Here is a 15,950-nt window from a genome sequence, read left to right as displayed (position 1 = left end):
ATATATATATACAAATTATCCCTAACTTTTGTGGTATGTAGTCTTTTGCTGCTATTTCTAGCGAGTAGATGTCCTATTATAGGCATCTCTGCATTTTAAATATATATATACATATATATATATATGCTTCCATTTTCAGTATTTAAGGACATAAGAAATATTGTAGTATATATAATATTTCAGTGAAGATAGCGGTATGTATACTTTTTGTGTATTGTGCATTGTGTGGAAACAGGGTTTACAAATCTAACACAAACAGAGAAGCAGCATCATTTGTAGCCAAATGTATTTTGGATAAAGGCATATAAGTATAAAACGGCTCAGTTAATAATTAAAGTATGAGCTTGATCACCACCAGCAACGCTTATATAAGAGCAACTTTAGATATACTTAATACGATAGAAAGCTCATTTAAACATCCTTCCAAACGGACAAAAGAGACGCGTTCACTGTGATGGAATTCAAATGGAAACAACTGCAATCCATTGTCAAAGATCGAGACAGATGGAAATCATTTGTTCTTACTACGTACCTCACATTGAGTGAAAGGAAGAATAATCCATCTGTGCTTTGTAGTGTTTCCGTCTGGTCTATCTTTGGTCATAGAACTACTCTGTAAAGATTGATCAGGCATAAAACAACAAGAACAACATCAATAACGAATTATTAGCGGATGAGTGAGCGTTTCAAGTGTAATATATTTATCTGCTTGGCGTAGCAACCAACATAAAGCAGCTGTCTTGCAATGGAAGGAAGCGGTGCATAGTGTAATCCTAAATGTATTATGAAGGAAATGAATCGTACTATGAATTGTGATGGTTGAAATGCGTTTGAGTATTTTTCCGCTCAATGACACCTCGATTGAGCCAAATAACGACTATCTTTGAAATTCTAATGCTAATAATAATAATAATAATAATAATAATAATAATAATAATAATAATATTAATAATAATAATAATAATGAACTAGATTCTATACAACACACAAAATGAAAGAGAAGTTAAAAAGGGAATACTACGGACGTGTCAGATTAATACCGAAAAGAGAGTTCAATATGAAATACAAGGTAATATGTATCACCATTCTAGCCGTCCTAGTTATAAGTTCACAGCTACAATATTCATAACCTGACTCTGAATGAAGAATTTAAAATGGACAGGAAAGGAAGAAAAATGTTGACAGGATTTAGGTTGCACCACCCAAAATCTGACATAGAAAGATTATGTATACAACGTATCGAAAGTGTTAGAGGCCTTATACAGCTAGAAAACTTTTACAAATAGCCACCACAGGACTACAGAAATACCCACTTCAGAAGCAAGGAAAGATAATACAAATAGCCAAACACATGAAGAAAACAACGACTGTTATCCGTCTTTAAGGAAGCTAGCTAATACAGAAAAGAAGGAAAAAGAAGAAATTACAAAAGATGTAAAACAACTGAAATCAAAACTAAAATAGGAACAGCAACGGATCATGATAAACAATGGCAATAAAAGCCCCTTCATGGCAAATATTGGGTTAAACTAAAGGCGAAACAAATCGAGAAAGCAAAATCTCAACAATGGCTGAGAAGCTCAGGACTCAGAGCAGATATTGAAGTATTTTTAACTTGCAGGACAAGGCTTCCCACCGGAAATTACCAAAACCTTATAATGAAAACAAATACATCTAGCTTCAGAAGATGTGGAGATGGAGAAGGAACAATAAATCCTATTGTCTCCGGTTTCTCAATCCTGGCTAAGACGGAATATATTCACAGACACGACAGAGTTGGGAACTATATACACTGGAAGCTATGACAACAATTTGGAATGACAATAGAAAAAAGATGGTATAGGCACACGCTAGAATAAATATAAACATGGTAGATGCACCGCACATATCCTACGTAAAATGCTTTCAATATAGTGAAAATAAGAGCACCACAACAATCGACAGTACGTACCCAAGGCACACTGAGCTGCGCTTGGTAATGCAGTGAAAACCGCTTATAAAATTACGACTATGAAATAATAATAATAGTAATAATAATAACAATAATAATAGTAATAATGATAATAGTAATAATAACAACAAAAATACTACTACCACTTATTATTATAAGTATTATTATCATTATTGTCATTATTATTGTTTTTATTACTATAATCATCATTGTGAAAGCATCAATATGTGGCTTTATAATATCAGTCGTAGCTCCATATCTGATAATAATTCTGAATATTCAAAGATATTTTAAATCGTTCAGGAACTTACAATATGTCCAGTGCTAATTTTCCTCCTTTTTTGCGGGGCTATATTCATATCGTCATTACATGAGAAGTTCTTAGGAATTTATCTCTCAAGCCAATTCTAAGTCTAACGTCACCTACTGTCTATCTGAAAGTTCCTGTGGCTGCCCTTGTTATGCGTGGCCAATATACTGATGAGTTTCTTGTTGCTGAAACCAATTTATAGAGGATTTCAAATGAATATATACAACTGAAATGCTTGCCTGTAGAATACTCATGTGTTTACATAATAGTAGCGGATGTTAATCAATCTGATTCATAATTCCTCAACAAATATACTTAATTGTTTACAGCAACAACAATTAATGAAATTTTACAATTATGTTAAGAGTATCCTTAGCAAAATTCAAGAAGATATTAAACAAAACAATAAAAACTATTGAAATATTTATTATTAAATAAGCAATTATCGCAAATGCAGTAAAAATATTTTCGCAAGAATGCTTCAAAAATATACTATAACAATGCCCATCATAATGTTAGGTTAGATTTCCAATTTTCAGTCGGTCTTTCATGATTATTATTTCTTTCACATTGTTTTAGAACAATAGTTATGAAAATAGAATAAAAAGAGTTGTTAATTATTCACAGCTGGTTTATAATTGGTATTGTCTAATGTCAATTTGAAATCAAATTAAAATTTGTATAGTTTCTTGCATACCTACAGGTGGGCACTACGTTTCAGCGCTACAAATAAACTTTTATTTCCACTACTAAGATTATAAATTTTGTTTTGAAATGAGAAACATTTAAGCTGCAAATATAAGAAGCACATTATTCAGTATTTTGTAAAGATGAAAAGGTGTTCGGCACAGTGGTGTCAGCACAGTGGTGTCAGCACAAATATAAACAGTGGCTTGCCACCAAACACAAGTAGTTGAAAAAAAAACACCCATCAACACAAACAGATTTTAAAGAATACAAGTAGCTAACAAACAACGTGCAAAGACAGCAAACGAAAGGAAAATAAAATCGTTGGAAGACAATCATAACATGATTATTTTTTATCGTTGGGTCGTACAAATTTTTTTATAGAAACAAATTAGGAAGAGTTTGGTTCTGAGTTAGTGTGCCTCCCATTTTCGCTACTTTATGCAAATGTAGAAAAGGAAGCTATTACGTTTATAACAAACTACCTCTTTTTCTTTTATTTTTCTTCTGTCACTTCAGTAAGTACTGAAAATCCATGCCAACCACCGCTGAATTAAGTTATACCAACAGTTTGTTATTTACGAAGGCAGGAAATGGATACGGCATGTTAAGTGCAACAGACATCATCACTGCTACGTTGAACATATGGAATAATGATTCTCATCTGTGCTCACAGATATCAAAAGTTGTCCTCGAAACAGATCAAAATGTCAGAGATAGAAAGAATAACGGACGGAACATTAACTGGGATAACAAACTGACCCCATGGCCAATTAATGCAGCGTAATGGTGATTTTGAAAGTAAAGAACGCCAGTTGTGACAGGCCGATGGAAACCTGGAAACTCTAACTATTGTTGCCCAGGAGCAAACTATTAGAACGAATTTGCTGAAGACTATAAATGATAAAATCCATTTAAAATGAAACATTAGAGATTATGAGAACAGAAAGGACGAAAGCATTAAGCCTCTTCTGCTGACATGCAGTTGCCGCGAAAGTAAATATAAACGGGTTTCAAAAATTCAGAGAACACTTTTTTTATTAACAAGCACAAAACACGTTGCTTCATTTATTTGGTTAGAATGGACGTTTGTCCATGTAAATCTCAGGAAGTGAATTTCTGCTAAAAAGAAATTTACTGACAGTCACTGCTAAGAATACGTCGCTAAAAAGAACTCTCCATTGACATAAGATACTTGTGTCACAGTATCTACTTAAAATAACTGCTTAATATTTATTAGGTTGTTTTTAAAGAATTCCATGCGAGTAAAGGAAAAATCTGTTTCGTAACAACGGTGATCCAAATTGCGGTACTGTCGCAAATGCAAAATCAATGTGTGCAATGATAAAGTATTAAAAGTAAAATTCTGAAGCATTTTTATTCGGACACTAGTATGAAGCCATGATTTAAGAAAGAATGGCTGGGGCATTCGGTTCCTCTATAGCTATTCTATTGCTCAGAGCACATTGAATTCATTTGCGTTATGAATATAGACGTCTGTACTTGCTCGTGTCCTCGTCGCAAGTGGAATTTCAAGCGAGACGTCCATTTTGTTTTTACATGGTCGGAGGTTGAAACGAGCAAATATATTTTGGAATAAAAAGGAGAAAATCAGTCATGTCATTGCTTTTAGCTGGCTATATAAGGAAATGTTGTGTTCCCCTCTAATTACTCTGATGTAGTACAATTGATTCCTCATTTAATTGTGGAACTAGTTCCAAGAATAATTATCAATAAACGTTCACACCAGTTAGAAGAGTCAGAATAGTCATGAAGAGCTGTTATAAACTAGCAATGAAGATGTACAACATTTCCATCAGGTTTCCGATTATTGGAACAGCGAATCAAATCTGTTTAGTTCATTTTGTAAGTTCAAGTGATTTGCATGCGAAATCACTTCCTCTCACGTTGTAGTTTTAGATGAAGTATCAAAACAAGCAATCCAATCTTTAAATGAATGTTTCTAATGGCACTCTGTCCGTTACTGTTTTATGTTCGTAAACTCCTCCGACACCGTTGGTGCAAGGGAAATGAACTGAAACCAGCAACTTCCCTCATCCCGGGGAATGTCCTAAAGGGGTCTATTTTTTAAGAGCCCCCACTGACCCCCTATTGTTACTGCATTTTAAACTAAATACATGACACTGGCGACCAAATCGGGGCAATGGAAATGAACTTCATACCATGATCTCCCAGAGAGTATCGAAAGGAGGTTCAATTTCTGAAGGAACGAGGGGCAGCTTCAAGACTAGTGTTATACAACATCTAAGACTATGTCTACCACAGTGATTTCAGTGAAACAATAAAATCAATTGCACCTGTCAATGCAGGTAAGTATGCACATGTGGTTAAGGGGTCTTAATATGACGAGATACCTGGCAGACTCTGCCACTAGTCATATGTTTGTCTCCAAGTTTAAGCTATGTAAGTGTAAGTTAATGTTGTAAATGAATGGCACGGAATCCTTCGCTACTTTGGTCTTCGAAGGTCTCGTTTGAATATTTCCTAATACCGCAAACAAATCGAGCAGTTTCGGCGGTGAATGTACCTAACGGTGATCTGAGGTGTCGATGGATTTTTAGAACACAATTCATTACCCAATATTGGACATCACTATTAATTCCTGTACTTCTGAATCAAGATGAAATAAATTTGTTTCACAATGTGCCAGAATGTGATAGACAGTTGTATGTAAAGCAAACGGATCAGTGATGTTTTTTGGATGTTTTTTTTGGATGCATATCAAAGCCTGTGCTCAGTAAAAACGTCATGGGAAATAGGTCATTCCGATGAATGAAGAGCAGGCTTTGAAATTCAAGAGAACATTAATTCGTTAGTAAATGCAATAGACTGTTATCAATTTTCTGATCATTAGTTATATTTGCAATAGCCACAGGATGTTGTGTCTAAAGAGCATCGATTTGCATGCGTGATAGTGCATCTGTAAGCGAATTGATAATTCGGTTGATGCAATGAATGTCAGTCGTAAACTGGGATATGAAATTCAATTGTCGAATTTCCCGGAGCGAGTATCTCTTTGGACTAGAGGCTAGTACGAGAGAAAGTTAACAGTTGATTCGTTGTAGATTAAAAATATGCGACATCCTGCAAAATGTCGAAAGTGTTTCACAGCCAGGCGTGCAACACAAAATTCTCTTTCAAACATACTAAAGCATGTTTGGACGAGAGTTTTAGCATTTCTAAATAGGGGATGGCCCAGAATGATGTCTATAAAACATTGAAACGTTTGGACTACTTATGAAAACAACAGGGCGTACGAAGAAATCGGAAGGCTGAACACGCTTTTGTTATACCTGGTTGACTGATGTCTTCTGAGCGGATCTTGAAACAGATTCGGGAATTTTCAAGGACAGAAAAAAAAACATTTAGTTACTGTGTTATAACGAATAGCTCGAGAGTGTCTACAAAACAGGAATCTGTACGTAGGACACTACACATCTTTGGGACCTTTTGACTGAACATCAGATAGTACAATGTGTGTCACTGATTCCATATTCACTAACTGGGGCTTCGAATTCGAAAAGCATCGCTAAGTTTCAACTACGCCGAGGTGTTCGATAGAATTTAATACTGTCCGAATTACAACAGTGTAATAATCGAATTTATGTATCAAACGGTTTAAGTAAAATCGATCCATAATTTAAAGCAGCGTATTATTTTAGAACAAGTGACTGTTAGGGCAAGAAATTAACAATAGTAGGTAGAAAACCTAACTGATCCTCAATCTAACAACGATTAGCAGTGGTCGTATTTTAACGAGCGTAAAATCATATTCCAAAAAGGGCAAAGCAGGTTTACTGGTCAACACTTTCAGGAGCTAACCCAAGTTAAAATTTCTTGAAAATTAAATAAAAAGTACCATGCAATGATATTTTAATACAACAAATATGTTGTTTCGCTAATTTGAAGCATTTTATTATAAAAATCATGCCATAAAAATCAACATATTACGTGCCCGTTAGTACTGTTTTCGTATAATTTTCAATTTCTTAAGAAATTACGTCAAAATTTATTATACGTCAAAATTTATTGTACAATCTGTTTGTATATGAAATCATTAAAATATGGTTTACTGCAAATACATCAACTGCAAATGTGTAAAAATGCAATTAACTAATATGAGCAAATGAAATAGTTCTCATGTAATTAGAACACTGACAAACTGGCAAAACTTAGTTTTCTAGTTATTTGGTATATCTGTAAACGACAACCATTTCAGAATCTAATTCAGTATGCAAATTGCTTCATTATAAATTCAATTCTCAAATATGTAAATGAGGTTCAACAATTCATCAGAATTTCAAGTGTGTTATCTTTTCCAATAAAACTGCTGTGACTGTTACTATATTTCAATAGAAATATATTTTTGTGTTTATATTAGTAACCCAGTTTCAATAAAATAAACTCAGTATTATTGCATTTGTTCCTGGGCGTTTTTTAAAATATTTTACGTATTATTCTCAGTTTTTCGGATGTCTGCCTATCCTGAGAAAGCTTGGACTTAAAAGCAACACATCTATGTCTTCAATTGTATCTGATACAACTGAAAAGAGTTAATAAACAAAATTCTCCGAATATTCAAACTAGTCGTATGACATTCGATCGAAGCTCATTTCAAAATTTCGATTTTGCATGCATTTGAGACTGCGGCCGCACAAATGGTGTTATATATATATCCATGCCTGTAACACTGAATATATGATCTATAACCTAACACATGATATATTTGTTCTTAATCGCACTCATCCAAAAATGATTGATGACTTTACCTACCTGGGAAGTAATATTGCTTCAACAGAAAATGATAACCAGGAAAGAATTGACGAAACATGGAATGCTACTGCAAGTATACACAGAATGATATGGAAAACTTACATTCCTGATAAGAAGAGAGATTTCTGCAAAGTAGTGGTTAAACATGTTACTTTAAGGCTCTTCAGTATGGACAATGAACAAGAGATTTTAAAATGAGCTTGACAAGAATGCTGCCTGTAATCTTCAAACTTTCTTGGCAATAACAATCTACAAAACAACGATTGCATGGCAGTTCTCCTACGACCGCCTTGGTAATAAGAGAAACATAAACACATTGTGCAGAACACTACGGAAGGGGCAATGATGAAATATTCAGCGATCTCCTTCTCTGGAAACCCACGTAGCGACATAGCGTTATCGACAGAACAAGCAGACGCGCACATATTGTTCAACCTGTGGAAGACACTATGTATCCAAATGAAGATATATAGACTGTTGTGGAAGGTCGGGAGATCAGACGTGGAATATTTGCATGGGTCCTGACAACTAAGCCGACTTGACAGATAGATAGATAGATAGATAGATAGATAGATAGATAGATAGATAGATAGATAGATACGATTATCAAGAATATTTTACATGTAAATGACATAGGGACGAAAGCCGTTAGGTTCCAATAAACGCTCTTACTGTATGAAAAGCTCTTCAAAAACTAGGGCAGCTCCTTATAGCGCCGTCTGTAAACAATAAAAAAAATGGCCACAATATCAAATATTACGAAATGTACTCAGAAGGAATGAGAATCAATTTGTATCTAAAAATCTTTAGATTTTCCTTAAATGTATCCATGAGATTTTGTATATGTGTACATATTTGAGCTTGCATGGGTGTGGAGTGTATATGAAATATTTATAATAGCTATAGTATTTAAATATCATGTAATGTGGTCAGTAATTTTACGTGAGTAAACTCAAACTAAATTTATATCGTCATTTCTCTTATTAATTCATACGTATATGCTCTTCTAAATTTCCGCTGCCGTTTGCGTTCTGCATGAGACAGTGAAAAAATATCTCTCATTCTTTATCCTCAGACTGAGCCACATTTTGAATGAATATATAATGCTGCATATATATATATATATACACCTACTCACACAACGAGAAGTGCAAATAGGTTTCTCTGTTGCTGAGAAAGTTTGTCAAAGAAGGCAGCAATGAGTCAAAGAAATTATATGGGCCATAGAAGCCATATAACAATACAAAATAAGAAGCAAATTAAATTAAATATATGACAGTGTAATCGACACAACTCACGGAAGAAAGAGCTGCTACATGGCCAGTAATGAATGGTTGAAACCCCCTAATATATACGCATACATATATATATATATATATATATATATATATATATATATATATATATATGTTGATATTGTATAGAATCTATTCAAAAACACACACAGACATAACTTAAATGTATTATATATAAGAGTATGTGTGAATGTCTATATATGCATATATATACACATACACGTAAGTATGTATATGAATATATGTATATACATACGCACATACAAGTATACGTATACATCTGTATATATAAGCACAGTCCTGTACGTATGTGTGTGTGTGTGTGTGTTTGTGTGTATACACCCGCAAACGTCTATGTGTAAATACGCACAAACGTATATATATATATATATATATATATATATATATATATATATATATATATATATATTTGTATATACAAGAGCACATAAACACAACATTACACAGCCAGACAGTCACATATATGTATGTACGTATGTATGCTCATGTATATCGGAATAATAACTACAGATCTTGTTAGAGGAGAAAACAAGATCAAGTACGCGACGCACATCGATGATCATTTAATATTTCATAGCAAATTACATTTGATGGATTGCCTAAAAACAGATCAATACTCGTTTTGTTGGAAATTGCTTGCAGCAATAAACACCTCCTCCGATTAATTGGTTAGATCTATGAGTTAAAAAAACAAAATAACAAAATTATTTTTCGGGTTTATTTATATGGTCAAAACTTTATCATATAATATTGGTCATTACCAAGATACTTTCTGCAATTTATCGATAAAATATCTGTTTCCTTTACACACGTACACACACACATAATCACATACACGCACACACACATACACACACACTCATATATATGTAACTTTGTGTACGTAAACATGTGTATTTATATCGTCTGTGCATTTATGTATATTTATAGGAGGAAGTGATGGGAAAATTCTGAGAGATCAGTGTATGTGGCTCCTGCAAACAATTCAGCGGACAGAATATATTTTTCAGAAATAAATGGGAACTTACCACTCCAAGTATGTTGTATGGAAGTACAGTTTATTTCTGACTCTCTGCTCTTATCATGTAGCAGTTAATAGCGTGAAATTTGGTGGAAGTAATTGCGTATCTATCTATCTATCTATCTATCTTTCTTTCTTTCTCTCTCTCTCCCTCTCTCTCTCTCTATATATATATATATCCATCTATCTCTCTATCGATCCATATATCTCTCTCTCTATCTCTCTCTCTCTCTATCTATCTATCTATCTATCTATCTATCTATCTATCTATCTATCTATCTACCAATATATCTGTATATCTATCTCTTTATCTGTCTACCTATATATCTATCTATCTATCTATCTATCTCTCTCTCTCTCTCTCTCTATATATATATATATATATATATATATATATATATATATATATATATAAACCTATTATTTTATGGATATCAATTTCCTCCCAAAATATTAGGTATTGAACCAGTATTTCCTTGGATGACACCATCCCTTCTGAGGCTATATATCCTCTAATTGAATTACATATATATGTATACAGAGAGAGAGAGAGAGAGAATCACAGAGGTAGTTGAGCTTAAACCTAGGAGTTAAAGATCACCAATGAGGATTAATATTGTCTACATTAACATTCGAAATTGCGATCCGACTATATACCCTGGGGTCTTTCCTACGTTAGTCAGTCATTAACAATGTGCTCCTGTGGCTTTCAGTTGTTCTAACTCTTATTTCTAGAAAAAAGTGGTGCTAGTCAGTACCCTCTTTGTCTCTTGTGCCCGCTATTAGTTTAACCTTTAGGTTCTAATCTCTAATAAAGCAACCTTTGCTTAAGTTAAATGTATGAGTGTGTGTGTGTGTTTGTTTGTTTGTGTGTGTGTGTGTGTGTGTGTGTGTGTGTGTGTGTGTGTGTGTGTGTGTGTGTGTGTGTGTGTGTGTGTGTGTGTGATACCTCCATCTTTACAGACGATTGTCAGCTCTTTGTGGATTCCCTGTCAATGGTGTCTTTCACTTACCCTCCATGATGATATGTTAGACGACTATTCAGAGCACTGCCGAATGATGCAACCACTCTTCCATCGCCATACGACATCCAGTAGATAGGGTGACAAATGAGATAACAATAAAGAGAGGTGTGTACTTCATTGCATTAGAGTGACAAACTCCCGTATAATATATTTACCACTCTGTGTTATTGATACTTAGTGAGAGGCCAAAGCGAGATATTAGTGATAACATGAGACCACAGGTTTTACATCAGACTGTTCCTCTCCTAGAAGGATGCTGGGAAAGTTTCTAGTGGCCCCTTACTGCCGGTGGGGTAAGGGACCAGTATCTAGGGTGGTTCTGTGTTTGTGTTCATATGGTACGCAATCATATATGCTAAATAACCCAAAACTAGGACCGTGACAGGTACTATTATTCCGTGTAGACGTAGACCTGGGAAGAATAGAGGCTAAGATTTGGTTCCACACTCCTCAAAACCTTGGAACGCCCGAAAGCTCTAACCTGCGCCCTAAAATGTAGTGATGCGTCCTGTAATATGAACTTTTATCTACGGACATTACATAGTGTCATCGGAGCACTCCGTCGGTTATAACGATGAGGGTCCCAGCTGATACGATCAACGGAACAGCTTGCTCGTGAAATTAACGTGCAAGTGACTGAGCAATCCACAGACACGTGCACCCCTGACGTAGTTCTCAGGAAGATTCAGCATGATATAGAGTGTGACAAGGCCGGCCCTTTGAAATAGAGGTACAACTCATTTTTGCCAGCTGAGTAGACCGGAGCAACGTGAAATAAAGTGTCTTGCTCAAGGACACAATGCGTCGCCGGGAATTGAGCTCACGACCTTACGATCGTGAGTCGAATACCCTAACCACTAAGCCACGCGCCTTCACATAGTGTCATCACTAAATAGTTACATAGCTGACGACGGGATGGGCATTATATCTGTAATTACTTACCTTTTCGTTCAATTATTTCTCACAATGGACCTTTCACTTTCTTTCCATATTCTTCTCCTCTTCTACTATTTACGGTTCTGGTGTTATCTTATTGATCGCACTCACTCCATGAGAGAAGTTGAAAATCATGTTTTCTTCCGCACTATATGAACTCATAGCGCTGAAGGACATCAGGAATTTTGCAATACATTCCAACTGATTTTTTAACAAATCTACGAATTCATCTTTTAAAGCTAACATCCGCATCTAGAAACGTTCTTTAAATCACGCTCTCGAATAGCCTGATATCTGTCTTGTCATGTGATGCTATTAGCTGGAATGCATTCAGGCATTTTAGTTTATCTGGCTGACGTAGGATTAACCCCAGTAATATTACTTTCAAATTTTGGGACAAGGCCAGCAATTTCGGGATAAAAGATGAATCGATGACATGGAGCCCAACGCTCAATTCGTACTTGTTTTATCTAACCCGAATGGATGAAAGCTAAAGACCATCGTGGGTGAATTTGAAGTAAGTACTTTGATCGTCTTGCTAGCGATTCTACCTTCTTAACACACTTATTTCCATTAATATTTGAATGCTATAATCCTTTTTCTGTCTAAAATTGTTTCTACGGTAAGTTTAAACAATGCCGGTTCAATTTATGTGAAACAGTTGTGTTGTATTTTAACTGTATGCATTGTATGCTGTGTTCAATATGCATAATCCACGTTGACCCAGTTTCTGGAAATTTCTTAATAAAGGCATCTTTTAGGCAACGTTTAATGATATATTTTCTGCATTGTACAAATAATGTAACATTTACGATGAGCTTACAAAATATAGTTTTGAATATTTCTTTCTGGGAGGCCGTATGTATAGTCCACTGCTTCTCTTGGGAAGATAAGATTTCATCAATATTTTAGTTGTGGAACTTCTACACGGGAAAGTCTTGGTAAAAACTTAATTCGAATAAGCAACTGGTGTTGCATTAAGAGAAAATGATGTCTGCAACATGGAGCGGTATTTTAAGAATATTTTCGAAATATGGAGTCAATGTCTATTTAAACTTAATTCATATATATTCACTAACAGTAATCTACTTCATGTATATGTACACACAGTGCACATTACTCCATAATAGGCATTCGAGATAGAACCATTCTGTTTGTGTGTAGGATGGCCGTGTCTACGGTTTACAACTTGTTATTACTTAAAACATTAGAATGGCTATTTCGAGAATATTTGCCTGCTATTTCTACCTGGTCGAATGGGAAATAATACAGGTGTAAATACAGGGGCAACTGTTTGGTAAATATGTGTATTGTTTCGACATTATCCCGATTTTATAACTTGCATGATTATCACGTCCATATCTCCAATTCTTCCTTTATTTCCTATTTTTCCACTTACTCGTTCTTCCTGTTCCATGAATTTTCTCTCTACATTTGCCTCCCTTGTTATTCGCAGTTATTTCTATTTTCTATAAGTTATATTCTAATTTCACCTTCGTTTATTTTCCGGTTCATCTACCAATTCCATCATCACTCTTTGTCTTCTATTTTCTTCTCTGAATCCCGTCCACTAATTTCCTTTATTTATTTCCTTGTCTCTCGGTACCTTGACAATCTTCAACTATTTCACCTAATTTTACTGGTTTCCAGTTCAACATTTTACTCAATAATATTCAGACACATACATTTTATTCTATTTCTAAATATTTCGTGGTCTCTCACAAATTCATTTCCTACAGATATATTCTAACTAACTCTACCGTCTCTTTCCATTACATATTATATATTTTAGAAGACATCATTTCAAACAAGTATTTCTACTTCTGAGTCAGTGTTTCTTTTGTAACTTATTTACAAGAGATGCATATGTTCATTAGTCTAACCCATACACTAATAAATATTCTTCCAATCTTTTTTTTGTTTTTCTCATTAAGACTTTTCTCAGTTAAGTGGTTCTTACGCTTTCACATTTAATCAAACATGATCATTGCGACTATACTCTTATTGTTGTTAAATTTGTTTTTTGCTTCTGCTGTCCTCGTCGTTAATCTTATTAATAGTATTATTTTTATAGTTATTAATAATAGCATCATCATCATGACCATTATCGCCCACGCCTTTAGTAGCAACATCTTCGTCTTTACTGTTCGAATTATCGTTTTTGTTATATACACTCCATGTCTAATTAGTCATAATAATTTGAAGAAATCAATTTATAATTTATAATCTTACAATTATCATTGATAAATTCAAGATGTTTTCTTTATTGTCTCTGTCTTTATTGAACTAATGCATTTTCTTTCTAATTCTAAGTTCGTTTGCTAGTTTATTGAAATATTCGTTTATTCAAATTCTGTTTTATTTCTTGGCTCTGTTCTTGTTGTGGAGGTACTGATGTTGATGCAAGTAGTTTTAGACTAATATTCATTTTTTTTAATGAACCAGAAGGATGGAAGCATCTTAAAACCCATTGAAAAAATATATCATTAATTATTCTGTTTCAACTTTATATCTGGCATCAGAAGTGGGAAAATCAGTGGAGCATCTGATCAACAGATTTGTTTAAAAATTGTTTATAATCGGTATAAGAATAGTATGATTTTTTTTAATGATGGGAAGAAAACTTACATCAGACACAGTAAAGACAGATAGGCTGTTGATAGCCGTGAGCTAATTAACTAAAATAGAAGTATATGTTTTTTTAAAAATTGGTGGAAAAACTTGTTATTAGCATTAACATCAAAATGTTTTAAATTCTGTTTTTTTTTTCTTTTATTAATTGGCATCTTACTATGAGAAAATTTTACAATTTTAATAGAAAAGATGGCTGATTGTCGTCCTATTTATTGGGCACCAATATGGCTATAATTATCTACAATTAAACATTGCATATGCATATATGTTTGTGTGTGTGTGTGTGTGTGTGTGTGTGTGTGTGTGTGTGTGTGTGTGTGTGTGTGTGTGTGTGTGTGTGTGTGTGTGAGCGCGCGCACGTGCGTGCATTTGCGTGTGTGCTTGTGCATCTTCACACTTCCATATATGCAATTTTCTGCGTATAATTCGTGTTAGAAATTATGTATTTGGAATGATACTATTGACACACATGCATTGTAAACTACTCGAGAATAACAACGACTCAACTTACAGAAGCAGAATCTTTGCCAAATTCTTAATGAAACTGAATTTAATTAGAATGAATTCATTGCGGGTCTTGTTCATTTCTCTGTAACAATTAAACTTCTCAGTCGGAAGATACATCCTGCAGAATCCGAAATCTCATTTCATATCTCTTAAAACTTTTCGATAGTAGTAAACCACAGAAACATGAAAATATACCGCGTGAAGTTTTGCATGCATTTGAATAAAAATACAATGTAAGTTGGCTTCTTTTGAAACGTTTTCATGGGATTGAAAAGACTTTAGGTGATCTTCGCAGCAATTCTTTGCTATCAATATACAATATAAAGCCTCATCACATTTTATAAGATTCAAAGCTCTAACTTTTGTTCTATTGGGTTTGTGATCCATAATTTTGACGATAATATTTCTCTAAACATTTTCAGCGAAACCTGTTGATAAGACTCCCCCGCGAACGAGAAGCAGTTGAGGGAGAGAACAAGTTCGGCCAGACGAAGAAGTGTAGACGTGTCAGTTTGGGGGTTCAATCGAAGGTCTAGGATGTGTTTGAGGGGAAGAAGTCTTTCGTGGTGTGAGATCACCGTATATAGACTTGATATCAAGAGTGAAGAGAAGTTTAGAGGGGCCAGGAGGGAAGGTGAAAGAGTTGAAAAGATGAAGAGCATGGTTAGTGTCGTTGATGTGTGGGGGAGGGAAGCCACTAAGGGGGAGAAGGACACGGTCGAGGTATTTAGAGATTGAGTTCTGTAGGGCAGTTGTAGGCGGGGACGAT

This window comes from Octopus bimaculoides, chromosome 4 (assembly GCF_001194135.2).
Source record: "Octopus bimaculoides isolate UCB-OBI-ISO-001 chromosome 4, ASM119413v2, whole genome shotgun sequence".
Lineage (NCBI taxonomy): Eukaryota > Metazoa > Mollusca > Cephalopoda > Octopoda > Octopodidae > Octopus > Octopus bimaculoides.
The sequence above is the reverse complement of the archived record's forward strand: the minus strand, read 5'-3'. Positions refer to the sequence as shown.